The sequence below is a fragment of the Mytilus trossulus genome, chromosome 9 (assembly GCF_036588685.1).
Source record: "Mytilus trossulus isolate FHL-02 chromosome 9, PNRI_Mtr1.1.1.hap1, whole genome shotgun sequence".
In the NCBI taxonomy this organism is placed as follows: Eukaryota; Metazoa; Mollusca; class Bivalvia; order Mytilida; family Mytilidae; genus Mytilus; species Mytilus trossulus.
In genome coordinates, this window is record NC_086381.1 from 23045621 (window position 1) to 23060426 (window position 14806).

The 14806-nt window shown below is 31.6% G+C and overlaps 1 protein-coding gene across 1 annotated transcript in view; it reads right to left on the reverse strand.

Annotated features, from left to right (window-relative positions):
* LOC134685332 (E3 ubiquitin-protein ligase TRIM33-like) overlaps positions 1-5445 on the reverse strand; it is a 40731-nt gene extending 35286 nt beyond the window's left edge. The window contains exon 1 of the mRNA XM_063545010.1: positions 5368-5445. The gene's annotated coding sequence lies outside the window, so the exon portion shown is untranslated. The remainder of the gene's footprint in view (positions 1-5367) is intronic.
* Between the last annotated feature and the right edge of the window lie 9361 nt (positions 5446-14806).

A 14806-nucleotide genomic window follows, 5' to 3' on the forward strand; every position in this document is an offset into this window, starting at 1 on the left:
AAACTTAAGTCAGGAAAAGCCAAATCGTCACGTAGTTTATTGTGTGTCCCTTTCTCTTGCAATGTCGTGTAGATATTTCCGTTTCTGTATGATAATGTCCTTATTGTTATCAAATCCTTTTATAGTTATTGTGTAACGGTATAAAAGTTTTTCTCTTATAAGAAACGATAAATAAAATATCCGTTGCAATCACATGTTTAAAAAGGAAATTGTTATCCGGTAACCACTTTCCTGCATCTTCCTAGTAAGTATGATCTTGACTTTGGAGTAATATTAAGTAGAAAATAAATATATTTTTCTTAGTCATGTTGTTATCCAAAATGAAGTGAATTATTTCACTGTACATATTAATAGCTTAATCAATATTTGATTTAATAAGACTATCCCATGTGCCATTGAACAAAGCATCATATTCCCCTTTGAGCATAAATTATCATAACGAATAAGCATTGTATTACTTGCTCGACATTTCACTTTAAACAATTTCATCAATGAAACATTTAATCACAGAAAAAAATGTCACCTGATAAGTGTATCAAATACTAGTAAATAAACTTATCAAACAAAAGTTGGACACTCCATAGGTTAGTCCTGTTGGACTATCACTTTATAAAAATTGAATTTTCACAAAGGGAAAATGGATTTCATAACCTTTGTTAACCTTCTTAACACATATAATGAAAATAGATAAACCTGTTTTAGAAAGAATCAAATCACCCTTGAAAAAAGAATATTCTGATTTAAAGAATGAAGGAACCAGTAGTATACCACTGTATGTAAGTCATTTAGTCGATTGAGGAAAACAAATCAGGGTTACAAACTAAACCCGAGGGAAACACATCAATTATAGGAGGACAACAACGTCACAACAGAAACACTAAAGTGGAACAAAAAATCAAACAACAAATTGAATGTAACACGCATACACAGAATCGAGCTATAAGATAACAACTGCCCTTTTCATGACTTGGTACAGGACATTTTTTAAGAACAAATGGTGGGATGAACCTGATTTTGTGGCAAGCCAAACCTCGCGCTTTTATGACATTGTTGAATATAACACTAAAAGGACACCATTACATAACAGGACTGCAGAACAAATCAATGCAAGAACATTCAGGAGAGAGAAATATACAAATAAACAATTCAATAATACATTTCGACATGGTAATAGCTATCAACGGTACCACACCTATAATTCAATACGTCAGCCTCGCGTTTCACATACACAAGACTCATCAGTAACGTTAGAAGACATTCATCGAGACAGACATTATTAATATGCTTGCTTATCTATAACACATTTCCTACATTGCAACACTTTAATTATTACTCATCAGCCGAGTCAATTAGTAAGCATTTCTATGTTGACATAAATCATCATTGGTATGGTCATCATAATGAATTAACATTTTACAAAATACAATGGATTTTTTCTGAATTAGACAAACCTTTCGGAATTGTGGGTTGTAAATGCTCTACAACTTCTTTCTTTATTTGGCGTTTTTTCTATTTTTCATTCGAGCATCACTGCTGAGATTTGACAACGAAACAGGAATCTGACGTTCAAAATGTTATAATTGGACGATGCAGCTACAAATGGGGTACGTAAAAACGCCATACAACTCATAACTGGCGCTCGATTCAAACCAAATGAGAGGCAAAATACGATATTGAAGAGCCTTTCAAAAAACATTAATTTTATGTAGGTTTTGCCAAATATAACGTACTGCTAAGGCGTTCTTCTTATTCTTCATTTGATAAACGATAAATGTACATAAAAGTGAAAGCATCAATAATTTGTTGTTTCACCACAAATATTTATCTACAAGGTTAACGAAACCGTCGGTGACAAAAGGTTCTTTAGCGGTGGCACTCAGTGGTTGTTAAAACTAACCAAAGGTATCTTGTGTATAATTTGGAATGCAATACGTGCGTGTTTTGTTCACCAGATGCATCAATGATGCCTTAACAAAACATATTTAATCAAACATCAAGTTGAAAAGCGCACAAAAAACCTTGTTCAGACAACATTTCGACTGAAGCGTAGAAAAACGATCATAGGCAAATCATTGCTCCACACAGAATAGAGCTGCTTAAACTTACTTTGGTAACATAATGAAATAGTGTTGTCTTTAAATTGCTGTAGGGTACTCCTTTTATCTTCGTTGGTGGATTTTTCATTGGTCATGTTGTCTGTTTTAATCGACCTGCTGCTTTTTATCGTACCTTTGATCTCTTTTGTCTCTGGCCTCTTATTTACTTTCATTTTCTTTCACGGATTATAAGTTATACCGACAACAATCGGGAAGTACGTAGTATAACGTCTAACCTCTGGCTACGTGCATTTTGCTAGACTGCTTGATATCGTGGAACCTTGTGGTACAATTTCAAAGAAATCCATAAACTTTTACTTTTACTAAAGTTATTATCTGGAAACCAAATATCTTCGGACGAGATGACGAAAATAACGTCATAAAATTATGCGAAGGCAAGAATTTTGTAGCCATTAAATAATTCATGGCTTTTAACTATCTCTTCTAAATGCAAATTCAGCGATTTTAACAGAACTGATTTTGGGTTTTATTTTGACTTGAAAATTTTGCTTTACTTTTCATTCCTGTTTTACAACAAAATTAGGCTACTGTCTTAAATAACACAAAACAATAAAAAAAACTTTCGGAAGGTTCAGAATTACAAAACTGATCTTAAGATCAAATGACTTATGTTAGAGAAACCGGTGCTGTCTTAGTCAAATGAAAGATTGATTCAAAATCTTGGATGTATCGTTCATATAAAACTGGTATTTTGTCAAGAATTAAGATGTGTAAGACATGTGAATAATGAACTTTTTCGAAATCTAAATAGATAAAATAAAAGTTTATATATAAGAAAGAAGAATGTCATGACCACGTCGTTTTCAGGGTGAACTTTCAGAAGACGTCGTCAATCGATCGCCTTTTCTAACGTATGACCTTTCGTTATAACAGTACATTATTTTTGATTAAATAAACGCGATAATTAATATCAAAGTAGTGCAAATAGGTGGTTAAAGGTAAAATCTTGGCGGATATAAAAAAAAAAGGTTTGATTATCGTTATCTCAAATTATCAATGTCAACGCCAATGAAGTACTGCTAATAAGGTCAATTTATCGCTATTCAAACCCAATACTCGAGTAGCGTTTACATGTTTTTAACGTATCTTGTATATCATTTTTATATAATTGTGTGACCAGAAAAAAAATATGGTAATTAGGAATAAAATAATATGGGAATGAATCATGGTTTGAAATAAACTTCCTACAAAATGTTTCCATCAGTATATGTACATGTAGTACATTCATGGGTTTATTGTTAATTTAAAAAGTAAGAGAGATAAGTAATACTTTTTTTTATATCAGGTAAAAACTAATGAACAATCGTAGGCATTTAATTTGGTACATGTTACGACAGAACCACGTTACATCTACAACAGATTTATCAGTGACGCTCAAATAAATACTGTTGCAAAGCAACTCGAAAGTTGGAGAGTATTAATAACCGAGAATTCCTAAAAGTTAAAATATGTGTTATATTTAAACATATTATCTTTTGAATGTACCTTGCTTTTGTCACTAAATCATCATATCAAATGTTTAAGGGAAGGGCTTTTTTCTTATCAGCCTCGATAATTACATAACCAATATCAAAACGTTGTCTTTATTAGACAGTGTAACACAAACTAATTATAAACTTTAGCAGTTGAAGTTCAAATAACATCCAAATAACAACATAAAAACAAATTCATATTATTTCCTCTCTTTGTTGTCTTCAATAAAATATATTTACTTCTTATTATAGAAGACTTATATGGCGTAATCTATAATCTTTTATTATGTAAGAATAGCTTGATTACGTAACTAACGCAGAGGAGATTGATTGATGGATATATTTTGTGTTTATGATATGACATATGATGAATGTTAAACTATGTGATTGCCAACGATACAACCAACCTTCAGAGACCCAAAAATATGTTGATATACAAAAAAACTTATAAAAAATATCAGGCATACCATTTTGTACTACAGACGTGTTTCGTCTACCACGGTCTCACTAGTGACGCTCCAATTTAAAAGGTTTATAAGGAGAAAGAGCGCGAAGGTGAAGACCATTGAATACATTTAGTTCTGAAAGATTTTGCCAAATACAGATAAGGTAATCTATTCCTGGTAAAAAAAAAAATACCAACTGACCGTCAACATTGAATGTTTAAACGTTTGGCGACGAAGAGTATGCAGATCCTGCTCCACATTAGACACATCAGAGTGAGTAAGTAAATGTTCCTTGTAAATCTATTGTATGTTATGCTTAAATGATCTCACTGTTGAACTGAATTTCAGCAAATTAGCACACTATACAGTACATGTGAAATGTTATAGACTGATACACAAAAGACAAAAAAACTTTTTCATTGCGAAATAATACGTCACTCACTGGTAGAATTTGGGTCGTAGTGATAGGTAACTAAAAACCATAAATAAGTTGCAGTAAAGTATCAATAAACTATAACGACAATTTTAAAAGTGGATTTTTGGCTTTGCTCATTGTTGAAGGCCATATGATGACCTACAGATGTTAATTTCAGGGGTGTCACTTGTTTGTTCTCTTGTGAAGAGTTGTCTCATTGCCAATTATACCACATCTTTTTTTTTTTTTTTTTTTTTTTTTTATATATAACACATCTAAATGATCCAATTACGACGGTCGTATATTAAATTTACGTACTGAAAAAGGCAATTGTTCATGCGGCACTGATTAATTATTGAACAGCGATATACTCCTGTTACCTTAAGTAAGTTGACTCATCGAAAAAGTATTTAGATGAAATAAATTACGTTTTTCTTCAATATATACACTAAACAATCATATAGGCGTAATTAACCTTCCTTTTACCTTGTTAACGTTATATAAATATTCGAATTCAACCCTTAGATATACGACGACAAGCAGTATAATTACCTTAAAAGTAACGTCAACAGTGATAAATAACTTAATCAATTCATTACTTCAACACTCAAAAATCTTTTTTCAATTATGATGTCATTAACGTAAAGTGAAATAGACAACTCGAATGGTTGCTATATAACTAGTAAATAAGTCATTAGACGTTTTTAACATTTACATAAATGTTCACATTAAACGGAAACATGTCTATAATTGAAACATAATTTGTATATATTTATGATCAATAAAACACATTATATAACATAAAAAGATTACATAATCAATGGTAATGACGTCATTTATATTGATGATTAGTACATATTTCATAATATTTGTTAGATTTGTCTTAATCAACCACATTTTAGCAAATACTAACATACCTTCAGCAGCTATCTTCATATACAACGTAGTCGAGTATTACAACAAACTGTGGACATGCGCAAACCTACTGTATTTTCTGGTTGAAACCGGTTGGAACTAGTTTTTCTATTTTTAGAATTGACGTACTTGTTGTGACAAGTGTGCTTATAAAAAAAAATAATGGCGCGTCTATTTTATTGAGATAATTGTTTACCAATACATCAAAGGTTATTGTACCTAAATAATATAATAAACAACCAGGAATATATAAACATTTTATTTCAACAGCCAAGTCACATACAAACACAATCACTTGATAATTAAATAGAAAACGTAGGCCGGATGATTGCTGACTCATATGTTATTTATCAGAATGTTATCGGAGATTTAATACTTGGCACGATAAACACTCCACGCTTTGCACGGATCGATGCGTCATCATGTCGGCCAACTAGCTAGGTAGTGTAGGTTTACAGCTGAAGGTCGAATGAGTCATTCCCGGCCAAAAGGAAATATTAACTTAAAATGTGGTAAACCAGTCGTTGTTTGATAAGGAAATATATTTCTAAATTATAATGAGGAGGACTTCCTGTAAAACAGGAATTAAACATGTAACAATGGGGAAATCAGTAATCCTACCTAAATCACAATCTGATAGTCATTATATTTGAATTTTTGATTGATTAGTTTGGGTTCATAAACGCATTCTTTTGTACACATGATAATGATAGTACAGATTCGATCACATATGGTATTCATATCCTGTATGAATTAGGTTGAAATTAATTTTTTTCAAACATAACCAGATTCAGTACAAAACAATTAATTATGAACCAGTATTGTTTTGGTTGATTGATTGGTTTGTGGGAATTAACGCCTTTCAATAGTTCAATAGCCATAAAACAATTTTCAGTGTGTTTATTTTGAGAAACAAAATCTTGGTAACTCAGGAAATTAAATGTGTTTGCCCTTCAACAACATTTAACGTAAAAACTTTTTTTGACGTTAAATAAAATATCACCCGCTCGATCTGAGGTTAATGGTTTTGAAATTTAGTCTTGCTTTATAATACATTTTTTTTTTAATTTCCATAACGTATTTTCGTGTGTTGAATAGAGCTATCGTTATATTTATTATTCTTACGGTGACGTAATGAATTTTACGTCACTGATCCAACGTCGTGAAAAAAAAAGTTTTTATTTCAAACCAATGTCGACTTAATGTATATATTATATTGTCATGCATGTCACTGAAGCAGCCATATGTCGCCAGTTGTGAAGAGAATGTGATATATTGATTAGGCTGACGAATAAATCCACTAATTGTATAACAGAAGCAAAACATCCTGTCTCGAATTTACACAAGTAAACGCCTACGAACATGTGTTATTGTAATCATGTACCATGTGTCACGTAGCAAAATCAGTTTACAGTAAAATCGTTATTATCGTAAACCTTTTATTTATCGGATTTTGTTTGTAATAAATGACACTTATTGGATATATGTAATAAAACATATAATTGTAATTATAGAATAGTATAGACATTTTCTTTTCTCGTGTATAGTGAATTGTACATAAACACTTATTTGGTGTTGTGATAAGGTTTATCTACAGTACAACCGTTATTAGTTGTATAAATTGTCATAAAAACTTGTACATTTGTACATGTTCCAGTTTTCGATAATACGATATACAAATAAAAAAATATAATAATTAAATATGTCTTTTCACAATGTGCCCTGGTTATCTTAAATTATATATATATATATATTCATAATATTAAAGTTAATAGAATTTATCGCAAAACAACCGTTGTTATTTCAACTTTAAAATTGTGCTTACCCAAGAAAGTTATATACCCAAAGTTCAATATTTCAAAATTCGATTTTTCTAATGTTTTAACTACATATGATAAAGTTCAATTATGTGTTTTAACCAAACCTATCACAAGAAGATTATCTGTGCAAAGTGGTGATTGCCTTCACAGGTTTATATTTGTTAAATGGAAACTCTCTATTTTCAAATTGGATGCATTCAATTGGTTAATTCCGCTATCACATTGATATAAGAAGATGTGGTATGAGTGTCAATGAGACAACTCTGCATCCAAATAACAATTTATAAAAGTAAACAATTCAGTATAGGTCAATGCACGGCCTTTAACACGAAGCCTTGGATCACATCGAACAACAACCTATAAAGGGCCCAAAAATAACTAGTGTAAAACCAATCAAACGAGAAAACCAACGGTCTAATATATATAAACAAAACGAGAAACTAGAAACACGTATAAATTACATAAACACAAATCCCTGACTTAGGACAGGTGCAAACATTTGCAGCGGGATTAAACGTTTTAATGGTAGCAAACCTTCTCCCTTTTTCTGAAACTATAGTATAATATCATTACATAGAAAACACACGATAACACACACATAATTTTCAACATCAGCTATAGGTGACAGGAGCAATAAACCCAAGCGGCTAGGACAGGATAATATGGCATGTTATTTGTCCCGTTCTAAAGAACAAAGCGATTAAATCAATACGTCTCGTCTCTGGTCTGTCAATTACGTCATGTATGTGATTTATCAATAGTGTTAGATTACGTTGCGGTGTAACAACAGGAAGGCATTGACATGATTGATATACACAAATATATTAATACATGACCATTTCCATATCCATCTTGATATTATCCCTCGTTTGATATTTGCCCTCGGGTTAAAGGCCTCTGGTAGATATCATTATCTCGAGATAATGAAATGACAGATATGAAAAAAGACGTGTTTTAATCAATACTTATTGACTATCTCACCGATTAAAGGTTTACATGGTATGCTATTGATAAAATCATTTCAGCTCTATTACAAGTTTTTATACCGCTTAGCGATGTTTATCTCTCATTCGATACAAATATCGTTAAATCCTGGAGATAACGAAAACAAAATACTGACACTGTCTTCTTCTGAATTCTGAAATTACGATAATCCTTTCGGTTTTAATACTCGTCTGGTTTGTGGTGATGTTCGTGTTGCTAATCTTTAGGTTTTTTGTTTGTTTAGTAAAGAAATGCGAATATACCCAACACTTTTATGTTCTTTAAATACATTGCGAATTAACGACGAAATAACTTTGTTAAGTTAAAATTTGAAAATAATGATATTCAATCATGACGTCACATTGATATTCGTATTACTTACACGTTAATTGATGTGATGTAGCAATTGTTTCAAAATCAGTGTTTTAATTAGGATGAGGATTCAAACCAAAATAAAGTTTTCTGGTTTCAAAATATTATTGTGATTGAGGAGCGCTTTCTCCGTGCTGAAGCGCATTCTGCAAAGAAAATCAATGTGGACTCAAACGTTCAACATTGGGTTGATTGAAAATTATAACAAAATCCAATACGAATATTTGTCTCCATTTTGTCCACGTTATAAAATAATTTCTTTGTCAGGACCCGCACCTAATGAAACAGAAAGATATCAATGAAGATTAAAATAAGCAGATTGATTAATCAATTTGAGGCAAGGTCAATAAAATGCAAGTTTGTCGCTCTTGGAATTAATTTGTAAATGTTACGAACACTTCATTCGGTAACCATGGTAACATTGTCCTACTATAAGTTTAATTTGAATTTTCATCGCCCTTTAATGATTCTAAATGCCTAAACAAATCCTGACTGGCTTTTTCAACCTTTGACTCTGATCATGGCTGAGGAAGATTGATTTGAAAATACACATTGGAACGCAGCCAAAAAAGAACATTATTCTTTGTTGTTTACTCAATGACAAACATCGTGACCTTCACGTGATAGCTTACATACTTATATGTTTGTCACGTATACATGGCCTTTAAACGTTACAAACAAATCGCTAATCTTGTATATATACATAACATGTATAAGTAAGTTAAAGTCTGTATAAGAGATTCGAGTACTTGTAGCTGGTATTTGATTCAACAGTACAACACATATAGTACTTATATATTTTGTAAATAAACAGCTTATATTATATAGAGCTAGTTAGGTTTATACACTTCCGAGAACTGCATCGTTAATCGTTCATGTATCATACGTACAAAAACAACGAACACAAGAGGACAGAAATGAAATGAAAAGTCATTGACTGTTAATTGTTTCTTTAAACTACGTCTAGCGGTGTGTAAAAGAACGTCTGGTCCTTTTTCTGAAAACATTCATCGGAAGGTACCAAGACCATGTTGATAAATATTCCGTATCAACTTAACAAATAATACACGATGCTCTTCAAGTATAGATTCTTAGTACTGACGTTGTTTATCAACTTAGTAACGTGTTATAGTATTCTTTTATTTGTTTTTATGAATATTACTTTTACTCTTTAGTCTGTTCTTTTGGTGGTATCCATTTGACGTGGATCTGTTCTTCTATATCCCGTTACTGTGTTATTGCATTATGATAATTGTGCATTCTTGACTTTCATTTTTGCTTATATGCTTCTAATGTATGCATTTTTGTGTTTTTCTTGGTGATATATGACGTGGATCTGTACTTATACATTCTGTCATTGTGTTCAATGATAATTTCTGTATTCTTGTCTTTTGTTTTGGCTAATTTGCCTTTCTGTGTTTCTTTCTCGAATGTGGCGTGGCTCTGTACTTGAACATCCCTTTATTATGTTATTGTTTCATGGTTAATGTTTGCTTGAATATCTGTTTGGTTTGTTTTTATACTGATTAAGATAAAAACAGAACGTTGATTGATCTATTTATGAATGAACCTACCATCAAAGTTAAGTAATTTAATAAAGTACTAACGTTTTTGAAAATCGTCTTCTTCTGTTGTATCGTTGATTTTCTTGGTCAATAGATTAAAACATAACAACGTATGTACATTATATCGCTATACCGATATCAACGCTTATGGATCTACATCCTGTTTACACTAATATTTAGGCATTGCGAAAGACATGTTCTTTTTGAAGTCTTTATTAACTCTAAATTCCTTGAATATGTACTGTTTGATATTTTATATTGGACACATGATTGTATAATTACAAATTAAAATGTTGTTGTTATTGGGCTTAGAACATACTTTGATTAAGTGCGAGCACTCTTAGATCGGTATTTTATGGCTGAAGAGCTCTGTTAGGTTTTCTTAGTATCGGTATTATAATTAATTCTGGCTTATTTCAAAGAAGAAGAAGAAAACGAATAATTAGCAATAACTCACAAATGACTACGCGCAGACGCATAACATATTGATTACAGTACAAACTATGCTGTTTTGTACAATCCAATATGAGGGCCTTGGTAGGAGTCCTTAAACATTTCTTTACTCCTAATTAATTTTGCCCTTTCCTCTCTTTTTTTAATTTATATTGTCCCTGATAATTCTTTATTATGTTTTTTTCTGTCTAAGTTTCTTCTTTTTAAATTTTTTTGCTATTTATTATGCGCTTTTTGTACATTACTGAACCCCATTCGGACCCTCTGATATCGCTGGCTCAACTTCGATACAGCAACGTTCTTGACAGTATATTAAGACAGGATCTAGTGAAATATTACGGAGCTCAATTCGCTGTAAGAGGACATTTACATGCATAACTATTGAAAACAGGCCAAATTAACAATGTTTCACATGTTGATTATTTGTAAAAGATGTACTGTATATGCATGATCAATATGTCACATGAACCTGACCACAACCTTGAATATGGCCTTGGATACGACTAGTATATGTTAAGTACACGTACAATGTAAGATTAGCGAGTAACACATATTACTAAACTTTAATCTGAAAAGTCAACCATACTCAATATAATCATTTGAATAAAGGTTAAGAAAATCCTCAAACAGCTGTTAATTCCAGACATTAACTTCAAGGTTAAATATAAAAACAGAAGAGGTGGTATGATTGGTAATGAGACAACTCTCCACAAGAGACCAAATTACACAGAAATTAACAACTATGAGTCACCGTACTGCATTCAGCATTGACTTTTGTACAAAAAAAATAAGAATAAAGTTCACTGATTTTCGAACTTTTGCTGCAGTTGTGGAGAGATGCAATCGTTCTTAATCAGTTAAATGTTTAAATCTCATTAATTTAATCCCTATTCATTACCCTTACATTGTCAGTGAAAATGCTCATTCCTTCAGATCTGAACTAAGTGTGCCCATTCTGTATTTTTTCTAGCGATGTATTTCTATTTGTATTCATCTGATGACTTAAGCAATATTATACTTGAATTAGTCTATAAACTTATTCAAAATATTTCTTTCGTCAATATTTATTCCTAAGTATAGAACATAGTGCGTAGTTGTGTGATGATTTTGTATCTTAAGTTAGACCGTTTATATTAGTTACAGTTCGACAGAAATCATATTTTATATATTTGTATAATAATTTAATAAACGTACAAAAGAATAAGATGTTTCGCGGGTAAACTTTGGGTCAGGTCAGATGTGAAGGGAAAATTCTGATACTGGTTACGAGGTACTTTGGTAGATCACCCCTCCCTCAAGAATGGTACGGCTACCATCGGGGTATATAAGCAGGAGAGATTCCTTGCTCAGGGTCAATTGTCATAAGTCTTCGGAAACATAAGACCAAGGTACGGTACGTTTATATTCGAGATCGCTGTCTCTTATATAGTAAATATTAGATATAGTGTTAGTATTACCTAAGTGTAATAAAAACCGGACTTGCACATTTACAAGCTGAACCGTATAGTATCGTATTGGACAAGTGTGAGTCTGTGTGACCAACTTGTAGGGTACATATTTGCACCAGGAGAACAAGTTTTTCCTGGCCCAGGACAAATCTACTAGAAATTTGTTCCAGTTTTATATAGAATAGTTATAGATAGTTTATTAGAGAACGCAAAGAGCAGTTGTACATATTTTGGTTCATTGACGTTAATTTAAGAATAAAGATTATTTGTTATATATATTGAAAATAGAACCTTTCGGATCCAGTATCAAACTAGTAACGAACTCATTCTGAAACGCTTGGTACCCTGTGTACACGTTACCGTGGGAAAATGCAGGTATGCGAATTATATATTGAAAATCGTTATAGATGCACAAAAAAGACAGGTTCAAAATAATCAGGCGATTTCTTATAGAATTAGATTTGTTTCTTCTTAAAAAGCACGTTTCAAAAATGTTTTAGTAACTATGGAGATTATTAGGAAAAAATATTAGCAATAAATGACCTATAAAAAAGCCGACTGAAACTATTAATTAACTCCTTTTAAGAGTTATTATTGCGTATATAACATGATGTTTTTACACAAGAATTATAACATATTATCTCGAATACAGTAATAGTGAGACAGAAACTTTAAACAGACATTAGCAGCAATGAAAGAAATATGGCAATTGGAAAAAGTACAAACTGACAGTAACAAGATCTGTATAGACTACTTACATAATTACTCTTAAATAGACATTTTTAGCATATTGGTGTTGTCTGTTCTTTGGTCGGGTTGTTGTCTCTTTGACACATTCCCTATTTCCATTCTCAGTTTTATTATCATTATTATCATGTTTGGTATACGTACATCACATAAAGACGAGGATTGTTTTCAAAGGTATACATCTTGTTTGTATTCTTCTTTCATTTGTAGTTCATGAATTTCTTGTATACAAGTATTCACTGTTTAATAATCACAGCTTTAACGCATTAAAAAAAACCATCTGTTTAAAAATTAGTTTTATTAATCTATTTTTTATTTGATAAAATAAATATTTCAATTCCCTATCTATTTTCTTTTTAATTTAAATAAATATCAATTGTCTATGCGTTGGTCGGAATGAAAGAGTTAACTGCATCAATAGTAAAACTGTTATCATCAAATACTTAATAATAACACCAACAGTATACTCGATATGTATACATATATAGGGTAAGTAACACGCACAGTGTGGTTGTGGTTTTACTGTTATTATCTTAACTATCATTTTGACCTGTGGATATTGTTATAGGAATTTGAACTTGTGTTGAACTTGACAGTTCACCTTGAATAACCACTTGTAACAATGAACTAAAGTGCAAATCTCGACATCATACGGATTGTATTTCAATCACTAGGCAGATTTTGTTATGAATGACAGTTTTGAAAACAAAAGAAACCAGCAACGTTTTTTAATAATTAATGAATTTTATAAATTCTCACATTTTGTGATGTTTAATAAATGAAAACAAATTAAGTCGTTATTATATTACATTATATGATCTGCACTGTAAATATGACGGTAATGAAGAGTTTGCAGGAAACGTTAAAGACAATATGTTTATGGAACTTTGATGATGTAATATTTTCACCATAGGCTATTAGCCTAAGAGTAAACTCTTGATGCTTGAAGAACTGCACATTCAAGTTGATTTTTTTTCTCACCTGGCTATTTGATTTTGGCCTCACTTGTCGTCCGTCGTCTGTCGTCGTAAATTTTAATTTTAAATATTCTGAGGCTATCAAATGCCACACAACTTATCTGTGTGATCCTTAGAGGTCTGTATCCTTGATATTCTTTATAATCAAACATTGCCGTTATTATTAAAAATAGAACAAAGGGGTAAATGTTTGCAAAATTAGCTGTTGGCATATACAGGTTATATTCTTCTCATATATTATTTTTGAGTTTTAGTTCAATATATGTTGAGAAGTTTATTGTGACGTCCATTTTAGCTCACCTTGCCCACTCTGAAACTCCTGTGTCAAATTTAACCAAACTTAGCCACAATCATTATTAGGGTATCTTGATTAAAGATGTGTGCGTTAGCCCAGCCAATCAATTAAGATGGCCACTATGGCTTAAATTAGAACATAGGGGTAAAATGTAGATTTTGACTTTTTTCTCTGAAACCAAAGCATTTAGAGCAAATCTGACAGAGGTTAATCTGTTTATCAAGTCAATATATATCTGCCCTGAAATTTTCAGATGAATCGGACAACCGGTTGTTGGGTTGCTGCCCCTTTTGTAATTTTAAGGAAATTTTGCCGTTTTTGGTTGTTATCTTGAATATTATTATAGATAGGGATAAACTGTAAACAGCAATAATGTCCAGCAAAGTAAGATCTAATAATAAGTCAACATTACAAAATGGTCAGTTGACCATTATAGTCATTTTTCACCAATCTTTCGTAAATTTTTCTAATCTTTTACAAAAATCTTCTCCTCTGAAACTCCGGGGGTAAAAGGAGAAGGTCCGGTAAGGACAGATTTTGGCCTCAAATTTCAGGTTCATCTGACGACAGATTTTGGCCACTTTTTAAACACTTAAGTGTCTATTTCATTTGAATTAATTAGTTTATGTGAAAGATTTTAACTGATTTGGTCATTAAAAACGATCCGATTCAAGCTCAAATATGAAAAATCTACCAAATATGTCAAAAAAATGTCACTTTTCAGATGTTTTTTGTCAAAGATGAAAGTGGCCGCATCCGTGTTCATCCTCAACCTTTATA